Raw genomic sequence first — 11339 nt, 5'->3', positions numbered from 1 at the left:
CGAGAAGCAGCTGAGGAGCAAGATCATTCTGATGGTCAAAGTGCAATGGACCGGAAGGACTCTTGAGGAGTGTACTTGGGAGCGTGAGGACGAGCTTCTCCGGCAGTACCCCGAGTTTCGAGACAGGTATGTTTTCTGATTTTGAGGACAAAATCCTAAAAAGGTGGGGTGAATGTAAGAACCCGCACCGTTAATTAAGAAGATTAAGTAATTAATTATGTTAAATTAGGAAATGATTCCATAATTGACCCAAATAATTATTAAGAGGCTTTAATAATTATGATAAGTGATTAAGAATGCTGAAAGTCGCTTTTCGGAAGAAAAGTGCAGATACCGATTCTGCTAGTCGGTATAAATGCGTACCAAAAAAGTATCCCGGAAAATTATAATAAGTGCATGATAATTCCTAATATATAGGACTCGTAAAACGAGTTTCAAGTTAAAATAATGAGAACTGGTGCCAGAAACTAATACTGGCTATGAAAAGCGCGTACCGGAAAGGTGCTCCGAAAAATAAAATAAAAATATGATAATTCTTGTAAAATTGAGTAGGTTAAGAATCCAAAGTTTGGGATTAAAATGCTAAGCGTAGCAATTAAAGTTAATATTGTGTGTTTAAGTTGTAAACCGCTATAAATACTCCTATTTTGCACAAAACCCTAGGAAGAGCAGATTTCCTACGTGACCCTTCTTGGTGGCTGAGTGCTTGGCACTGTTCCATTTCCTCGTTTCACCACTTTTGAGCTCAAGTTGTCACCTTTGCTTGGGTTCTTCATCTTTGAGCTTGTATACTCTTGAGAGTTATCCTTGTGAGGGTGTGAGGGTGCATTTTCTGAGTCCTTGCCACTGTATAAGTCAGTTTTGAGGGTTGCGTTTGGAGGTTGAGTGGTGAAAGCCTTGGTCTTGACATTTTGAGCTTCAAAGTGTCACCTTTGTGAAGAAAAGAATGATCTTGATGTACATTTTCGTGACTCTTGGTTGCTGCTTAGTGGAGTGGTGTAGGAAGCTCAATTTCCCTTCCTTTTTCTGAGTTTAAGCTTGGGTAAGCTTCATCACCTTTGATCATGAGTCTAATTGGTTAAAATTGGAACCTTGATGCATGTAATGGACTAAAGATGATAACCTAACGTTGAGTAATGCTTAACACACTTAGAAATGCATGTTTAAGCTTCTGTAATCGGTAAAAGTTAGGCGTTTGGTTTGGATTTTCGCGAAATGCAGAATCTGGGTTCTGTCGCGAAATATCCATATATTTTGTTGTGAATATCCGGATATTGATATCTGGATATGCTGTAACAGCCCATTACGTACCGGTAATGTTATCATTGCATATGGTATTAAGCGCACTTACAATCACAATAATTGAGTTAATTAAATTACGGGTAAACTTTTTCTTTTATTACATTCCTTTCTTTAAACATTAACCATTTCCGTAATCAATTAAAACAACGCCATAATTGTAATTGCAAAACTTGCGGAAGCATAAAACATACCAATTATAATCTCTCTAAGCAATACCATTCATTTTAGCTTTTGGAAAACACATTTTTAAAATTTAACACAGTGGTAATCGATTACCATCCGTGAGGTAATCGATTACCCAAGGTTACTGTAGAAGTCAGAACCTTAATTTGGGCTCCCCTGTTTTCTGGTAATCGATTACCAGATATTGGTAATCGATTACTGAACTAGGTAATCGATTACCAATGTTCTGGTAATCGATTACTTTGAAGACAGAAGCTCAATTTTTCGTTCCCTGTTGCAGGTAATCGATTACCAGTGAAAAGTAATCGATTACTATGCAGCAAAAATGACAGATGACAGCTTTTAAAACCCAAAATGAGTGGTGTAACATACTCCTAACACCTTGATACTTATTATACACCTTACACAGGTACTAATGTAGGCTCTAAGCCCTTCCATCATGCATATTCAATAATCAGTGCATCATTACAGCCATTTGCAATATCATAGACATTTTACACAACCAATGGACTATTTACAACTCAAGTCTTCCAATGCCTCAAAATACAAATATGTGGCCATGGACAAGTCCCATGCTCACTCAAAATACAAAAATAACAAGAGGCATAACTATACATCAATTTTAAAGGACTTAACATATAGTCATAAATATACAAGAGCATGGCAATATCCACATGCAACAAGTTCATGACCTAAGTCCAAAATGTTAAATACAATGCTATGTACATCAAATGGAATCTTTCACTATGTCATGCCCTCCAATGCACCTCACGTTCTACTCCTCCACTAAGCGGGCCTCTTGCCCGGAGATCCACCATGCTCAGCAAGAACTGAAGTGATGTCCCCAAACGCGGGGTGAGATATACAAATATATCTCAGTAAACCAAGGGTACTAGAGGATCACTCCATCCCATGGCTCGCTCAATGTGCATACAATGATCATCATATAAAATGCATAACGTACAAATATCACACGACAACAAATGGGCACAAATCCAAGGACATCCACATCAGGATTCCCTTAAAGGACCCCATCATATAACTCCCAGAATCTTCCTGGTGCCTCTCCCATGGTTGAGACGACCCCATGACAAAACCCAACTGGAACTCCTCATGAGCCCTATCCAGCGGAAGTCCCACGTTTGGTTCATCCTGGTACCGCTCCCAGAGTCGATTCCACGGCAAAACCCGACCGGAATCCCCAAAGGATATCTCCCGCGGAAGTCCAAACCAACACACATCTACTGGCCAGAGATCACAATTATATCACACAACATGCTCCAAGCATGTCAGACAATCATGTCAACAATTCATGAACATACATTTATACATAATCAAAGGCATCAAATCCAACCACAACCTTCCACTAGGTGTGGTGGAACACACGAGGGAATAAAACCCAAGTTCCAAAGGTTTACCTCAACTTTGAAGCCAATGCTCCACAACGTAAGCTCCAAGCTTAATTCTCCTCTATTTAGTCCGAGAGAGGAAACCTATAATGATCAATCAACATGACCATCAATACAATTTCAAGACAACCAATTCACTTTCAAAATACAATAATTCTCAACAAAACAACTTAGGCCTAATGGCCAACTACATTTTATCCAATTACTTCAACCATTTTAGTCATTAAACTAAATCACCATTTATGCACTAAGGCATCACTCATTGGTTATACCACATTTTCACATCATTTTCCTTATTTCCTTCAATATGGTTGAAATCTCACACACACAACACATCCAACATTCCTCCTTTCAATTTCACTACATCAAACCAACCTACCATTCATTTAAACACCAATCATGATCATATAGCATCAACTATAACATTTTTACATCATCTAACCATCCATGACCTCAATAGGTCGAATTCTTCATTCTAGGATCCCAAAGGATTTTCAATCCAATTCAACACTTACACATATCATAAAATCCCCTTATTAACCTATACTAATGGTTCATGATTCAATTGTTCAATTACACCACATACCAATTTCATAAAGTCTAGAAACTCATCACAAAATTGCCTAAGTTATAAATTTCCAAATCACACTAAATTTTACTTCATCAATCATCATCATTTAACAATTCAACACTCATATAATCATATTCTACAACATCTCACTACACAATTTTTACACAACTCACTTCTCCACTTTAATGAAACTCATTTTTCTAAGTTAAAAAACCCAACATTTTCACCTAAATTTTCATAGCATTTCTAACTCAAGCAAGTCATTCTAAGACATTTTTAGTAATGCAATTTTTTCCATTTGAACCTTTTATCATCATCAATCAACAATTACAAGAATACGATTCATATATTTTGATCCATGAAATCAACCATTAAACTATGTAAATATACTCACAAACGGCTCCAGACACTCCACCAAGGCTTCACCAAGCAACTAGAGGCCCATTGCCTCCATGAACATCCTTTTTCCCCAATTTTCAAATTTTTCCCTAAGCCACAACCCCTCCAACAAGCGATTTCAAGGCTAGAGAGTATCACCAATGGCTTTAGAATAGGTTTTCCAATGAATTTCACTATAAATTTCAAAGGATTTGGCCAAGGGAAGTGAGGGTTTGAATGAAAAGCTTGAAAGCCTTCAATGGGAAAAGAACTCACGCAGGGAAAAGAGAAAGAGGAGAGAGAGATCGTGAGGTTTTGTGAGGAAAGTGAAGACTTAAGTGGCTTTTTAGGTAAGTGGGTCCCACATGCGTTTTAACTTTAATTCAAACATCAATTTCAACTACAATTTCACAATCCCCATATTTTTCTGGTTCAAGGCATATTTTTGTTTCCTAACAATGTTGATAAAATTTCACGCTTAACGGTACACTTATACCGCAATATTTTTACACCGGAAAAATCACTATTCATCAAAATTTTCAAAACTTGCCTATCCACTCGATTTTTCGTTCTGAATCCATTTTTGGCCTTATTTCTATCATTTGAGGTCTTCTTCTCAATTTTTCATGCCAAGGGATACGTGTTTGGTAAATTACCATTTTGCCCTTTTCACTCAGTTTGGCCTTAATTTCCGGAATTTCACTAATCCTTCCCTTTTAACCCACATTATAGCATATAATTTCATATTTAGATTTACGAGGTGTTATATATACCCCCGACGAATATCCAGATATTCTGGGATTTTGAAGAACAGTAGCTGGGCTGTGTGTACAGTGGGCTATTGGGGGTTTGTGGACCCTAGATTGATGAATTTGAACTTCTGTTTTAATGAACTAAGTCAGAATCTTGTGATTAAAGGCTTATGGCTTGTGTGAAGCCTTAAGACGTCAAATGTAACGGAAAGGCGTTGTCTTTAAGTTGTATGCTTGTGGTGCACGCTTAATGATATACTATTGGTCCATAACAGATTGTGATACTGCTGTGTTTGGACCTTGAGATTGTGGACTCTTGGCATTGGATAGTGAGCTTGCAAGGTAAGCTTTCGTGTCCTCGGTTTAGCCATGTTGTGGATCCACCATGTCCCATGGGGGTATGGTTATATGCATGCTGTGTTACATGCTTTTGGAGTTTTGAAAATGCTATTGAGCTGTTATATGCTAGTGCCTTTACGATATGCATGTGGTGTTCCACCTATACGGTAAGCTTGAGTATGTGGTATATACAATATGAGATGTAGGGTCATGTTATGACATGGCCATTCTTCGAGGACTGCTTTTTGGGCATATACTTCCCTTACGATGCGCAGGAGAGGAAGCAGGGGGAGTTTGATAGATTGGTTCAGGGCTCGATGTCTGTTGACGAGTACCTGGCCAAGTTTAATGAACTTGTGAAGTTCGCCCACTTTCGGATGGCGGTGCCCACTCCAACCTTTTTGGCCGCTAAGTTCCGCAGAGGACTTAGTGAGGTGATTGTTGAGCATATTGCTGGAGCTGCATCAAGGGACTTCGGTACACTGGTGAAGCAGTGTAAGGACATTTGTATCACGAGTAAGGCCAAGAGGGCTAAGATGTTAGTATTTGGGTGTCCTAGAGACAATCTTATGATTAAATAAGAACATAGATGTAGACCTTTTTAATATTGTCGCAAATAAATAAAAGCACTCTTTATCTTGTTTCATAATTCTGTCTCGATATTAATGTTAATATATTATGAATAACTTGATAAACCCCGTGGAATAAAATAGATATCTCTTGAGTATCTGTGATGAGATCACAATCATGAGGATTCAAGAATACCAGATGTTTATTCCTAATTTTATGTTCCTAGTCTAGAGATACTGAGAATGGGGTCAGTAATCTCGGGTAAGACTAGCACAACTTATCTACTTGTATATGGATACAAGGTATAGACCTCATGTGCTACAGATATGGAGATGTCTTAGCTAAAGTTGTGGGTGGACCTATAAGGGTATAGCTCGCAATGAACAGACCCACAAAGAGACTCTATGAGGAACTCTCACAGAGAGTATCATTAGAGTAGTCTCTTTATATTTGGGTATGTCTTTCCTAAGACCAGAAGTTATTACCTAGACTGTGTTCTAGAAGGCATGCTTTGATTGTGCACCTCGTCTGCCTGAAACATGAAGACTCATAGGTGTACTGTTGGGCTTGTCCTGAAAGAACACAGGGCTAGGGTGATAAGCTGAAGGAATTCGTCAAATCTCTGTGAGAGATTAGGTTATCTGTAAACCGGAGAAATCGGGATGACATTTACAGGGACTCGGGAATCTATGCATAGTAAAAGAGATCATAAGATGATCTGCCTTTAGAGTCTGTAAATTGAAGATTCCCTATTTCGAATAAAGCTTACCCTAAACCGCAGGGGTTGATACGCTTCCTTACCCTAGGTTTTATGGGAAGGTAACCGAGACGAAAGGAAATATATACGGCAACCAAATATGTGTAATAGGATGATCAAGTCACTAATCTAACTAGTTCTGGGGCAACAAAGCATTGCTAGTGCTCTGTGTTGTCATTAGATGAGTTGTGGGCTTATTGGGCCCAAGCCCATTTATGTCAGTGGCTATGTTGGACCTAATGGGTCACACACTAACATCTAATTGTCTAGATGCTCTAGCATTAATGGTATTGGGCCTAACAATTGTTATTAGCCCAAGAAGTAGTTTGGAACTCCACAGATAGGGTGGAGGGCGCATGGATCTAAGTAATGGGCTTGGATAGCCCAAGACATTACTAATTAATTTAATTAGTTAAATTAATTATCAAATTTTTAAATTTTGAATTTTGAATTTGAAATTTGAAATTTGAATTTTGAAATTTGAATTTTGAATTTGAATTTTGAAATTCGAATTTTGAATTTGGAATTTGAAATTGGAAATTTGAAATTTGAATTTTGAAATTTCAATTTTGAATTTGAATTTTGAAATTTGAAATTTGAATTTTTAATTTTGAAATTTGAATTTGAATTTAGAATTAGAATTTGAATTTAAAATTTAAGTGTTTGAAAGTTTGAATTCAAATGTTTGAAATTCGAATTTGAATTGGCTATGAAAAGTTGTTTCATAACAAAAGGATAAGATGAGATCTTGTTGGAACATATCAAGAGGAAATCTTTTGGACATAATCTAAGAAGATTTGGGGTGCTGATTTGGCTGCTGGTTAGTCATCAGAATCAGCTCCAGAAGATACGATCTGTTGGGAGAATATTTGAGTGATTTGATTCAAGTTTGAATGCAACTACTCAAATGTATCTGGTCATTATTTAGGCTATATGGGGCGCACCATATAGCTGATTATATGATGATATTTGATCAGATATTTGATTAGGCTTTGAACCTAATATCATAAAGATATGATAGGATGTTGTTGGCAAGATTTGATAAGATTTGATTTGCAACAAATCCTCTTATTTCTCCTTGTTGGTGCGCCCTTTTGAAGGGATTTTGAGGATTAAAATCTGATTGCATCATTACTCTCTTGATCACTTCTTGTGCGCCTAATAGCATATATGTTCCTCCTAGGGTTTTGAAAAAGCCTAAGCCATTCTCTCCTTATTCCTGCGCCACTTTTGTGAGGTTTTCTCTCTGAAAACTTCACTCTTCTAAACACTTTTACATAGTCTCCTTTCATCATACATTTAGCGCATAGCAAGCCTTATTGTGGTGATCAATCGGTGGCTTTACTGGAAGGAGTTCCTGTATCTAGACGCGGGTGGTGTGGATCAACGTTAGAGGGTCTGAACCCTTCAAACCTACCTTGATCATCTTGAGTTTGCACGAACAAGGTATGACATACGTCTTAAAGTATGTATCTTGACATGCATGTGTATTCCGCTTGCGGAAATTTTTTTGTTTTTCCCTCTCACATGCTACGGCCTTCAAGGTCAATTCGAACTTTCATAAGATTGCTGATGTGAAGGGAACTCGTAGTTCTACATCCTGAAAGGACATGAAGTTTACTGGTCAGGGCAAAGGAAAACAGTTGGCGGCTAGGCAAGCAACAAATCAGTTCAAGAGGACTACGACTTAGGGGAGTACAGCGAGACCTCTTCTTCCCAGATGCTTGGGATGTGGGAAGGTTCATTTGGGGTCGTGTGCTACCGGCCAGACTATATGCTTTCAGTGTGGCAAAGAGGGCCACTACGCTAGAGATTGTCCATCGTCGATGGTGAGAGCTGTAGCAGTTCGTGCAGTTCCATTACAGATGGTTCCCCTTCCACCTACAGCGATACCAGATGTGCCACCTGCCACGGGGTGAGTTTATACTTTAGATCGGCAGCAGTCGGACCGAGCTCCGAACCTTGTCAGAGGTACTGTTTACATTGGTGGATCTTCTGCAGATGTATTGTTTGACTCCAGGGCTACGCATTCCTTTGTTGCAACCCCGATTGCTGTGGGGCTTGAGCTGCCCATGTCTGTGCTTTCTCCACCGTTACGGTTACCACCGCCACCGGAGAAAAGTGTGATACCTCCACTGTTCATCTCGATGTAGCGTTTCAGTGGGATGGCCGTGACTTTTTGGTGGATCTGATAGGATTGCCCATGGCCAACTTGGAGATTATTCTGGGCATGGATTGGTTGTCCAGAAACTGTGCATTCATTGATTGTTGTGCCAAGAGAGTGGTGATGTCTCCGTGTGATTCCACCGCCAGTTCCTCGCCATATATTTCATTGCTGCAGGCTAGGAAGGCCTTGAGAGCAGGGGCATTCAGTTATGTCATGTTGGGAGGTTTGGTGAGTGGGACACAGGAGGATATCACTGAAATTCCTGTGGTGGGGGAATTCCTCGAGGTGTTTCCTGAGGATATTCCTGAGTTTCCGCCACCGCGGGAGATAGAGTTCTCCATTGACTTATTGCCTGGTGTGGGGCCCGTTTCATTGGCTCCATATCGGATGTCGCCACCAGATTTGGCGGAGCTAAAGAAGCACATTGAGGACCTTGCAGGGAAGGGCTTCATTCGACCGAGTGTGTCTCCATGGGGAGCACCGGTCATTTTTGTGAAAAAGAAAGACGGGACTATGCGATTGTGCACCGACTACAAGCAGTTGAACAAGGTGACAATCAAGAACAAGTATCCCCTTCCGCGCATTGATGATCTGTTGGATCAACTGAAGGGTGCTTGTGTGTATTCGAAGATCGATCTCCGGTCCGGATACCATCAGATTCGGGTGAAATCAGAGGATGTCCCGAAGACCGTATTTCGTTTGAGATACTGTCACTTTGAGTATTTGGTGATTCCATTTGGACACACCAATGCACCTGCAGTGTTCATGGATTACATGAACAAGATTTTCCAGCCGTACCTGGATCAATTCGTGATCGTCTTCATTGATGACATATTGATTTACTCCAAGACTGAGGAGGAACATGCTGAGCACTTGAAGATTGTCTTGCAAGTACTGAAGGAGAAAAGGCTTTATGCGAAGCCTTTGAAATGTGAGTTATGGCTCAAGTTTGTGAAGTTTCTTGGGCATGTCATTTCTGCAGAAGGAGTTGTAGTGGATCCGAACAAGATTGAGGCCGTGTTAGATTGGGAGAGGCCCAAGATGGTAACTTAAGTGAGGAGCTTTCTGGGTTTGGTATGGTACTACCAGAGGTTCATCAAGGGATTTTCCATGCTGGTTCTGCCAATGACTCGCCTTACCGGAAGGAGACTCCTTTTGTATGGACTCACAAATGTGTTGAATGTTTCCAGGAGTTGAAGGAGAGACTGACTACTGTACCTGTGTTGGTCCTTCCTGATCCTGCTGAGGAAGTCGAGCTTTACACCGACGCCTCCGGGAAGAGGCTCAGATGCGTGTTGATGCAGTTGGGCAAGGTGATTGCCTATGCTTCGAGGCAGTTGAAGCCTTATGAGGAGAACTACCCGACTCATGTTTTGGAGTTGGCTGCTATTGTGTTTGCTTTCAAGATTTGGAGGCATTACCTGTTTGATATGAAGTTTGTTGTGTTCAGTGATCATAAAAGCTTGAAGTATCTGTTTGATCAGAAGAAGCTGAACATGAGGCAGAGGAGATGGATGGAGTATCTGAAGGACTACGACTTTGAGTTGAAGTACCGTCTTGGCAAGGCCAATGTGGTAGCTGATGCTTTAAGTCAGAAATCCGTGAGTCTATCCAGTTTGACCATGGGTGATTATGATATTACTGAGCAGTTTTGATATCTGACGGTGACCTCTCTGTTTGGGGGTGCACTTCTCGAAATGGAAACCGTGCAAGTTGAAAACGCGCTCATGGAAAAGATAAAAGAGGCGCAAGTTCAGAGAGTGTGCCTTGACTATGTGAAGAATTAGGATGGTGTATCCTGGAATAAGGATGGACTTTTATTATTTCAGAAGCGGATTGTGATTCCTCGAGGTCCTTTGACCGAAGAGGCCCATAAAGGCCAGTTTACTATCCACCCTGGTGCTAAAATGATGTACCACGACTTAAAGATAAATTTCTGGTGGCTGGGTATGAAGAAAGACATAGTTGTTTATGTGTCCAATTGCTTAATTTGCCAGAAGGTGAAGATAGAACACCAGAAGCCGTCTGGTAAGCTTCAACCTCTTGAGATTCCAGAATGAAAATAGGAGAGCATTTCCATGGACTTCGTGGTGGGATTGCCGAAGACTCAGGCTGGTTGTGACTCTATATGGGTCATTGTGGACAGATTGACCAAGTCTGCCCATTTTCTTCCTGTGAAGGTGAGCTTCACTACTGAGCAGTCGGCCAGACTATACGTTCGCGAGATCGTGAGGCTTCACGGGGTGCCCATGAGTATCATCAGTGATAGGGACTCGAAGTTCACATATCGGTTATGGGAAGCGCTGCAGGGAGCTTTTGGTACTCAGTTGAGACTGAGTACAACTATCACCCTCAGACTGATGGACAGACTGAGCGGACCATCCAGACATTGGAGGACATGTTGAGGACTTGCACGTTGGAGCAGGGTTCAGCATGGGATAGGCACCTTCCGTTGGTTGAGTTTTCTTACAACAACAGTTTCCATGCTAGCCTGGGCATGGCACCCTATGAGGCCTTGTGTGGTAGGAGGTGTCGTACTCCTACCTGCTGATCTGAGGTTGGGGATCGTGAGTTGTTTGGCTTGGACTTTGTCCAAGATACCACCCTGCAGATCCAGATGATCAGGGAAAAGCTGAAGCAGGCGCATAATCGTTAGAAGAGTTACTATGATGTCAAGCATCGTCCACTGGAGTTCAGTGAGGGTGAGCACGTGTTTGTGAGACTTTCACCTGTCACCGGTGTTAGACGGGCACTCGGAGTGAGGAAGCTGAGTCCACGGTTTATTGGGCCATACCAGATCCTTGGTAGAGTAGGACCTATTGCCTAACGGCTTGCCTTGCCTCCGAACTTGGCCAACATCCACGACGTGTTTCACGTGTCTCAGCTTCAGAGGTACATAGCAGATCCTTCG

The sequence above is a fragment of the Gastrolobium bilobum genome, unplaced genomic scaffold (genome assembly GCF_033153095.1).
Source record: "Gastrolobium bilobum isolate Gb01-03AN ecotype WA unplaced genomic scaffold, APGP_CSIRO_Gbil_v1 utg33533, whole genome shotgun sequence".
Taxonomy (NCBI): Eukaryota; Viridiplantae; Streptophyta; class Magnoliopsida; order Fabales; family Fabaceae; genus Gastrolobium; species Gastrolobium bilobum.
Note: the sequence above shows the minus strand (reverse complement) of the source record.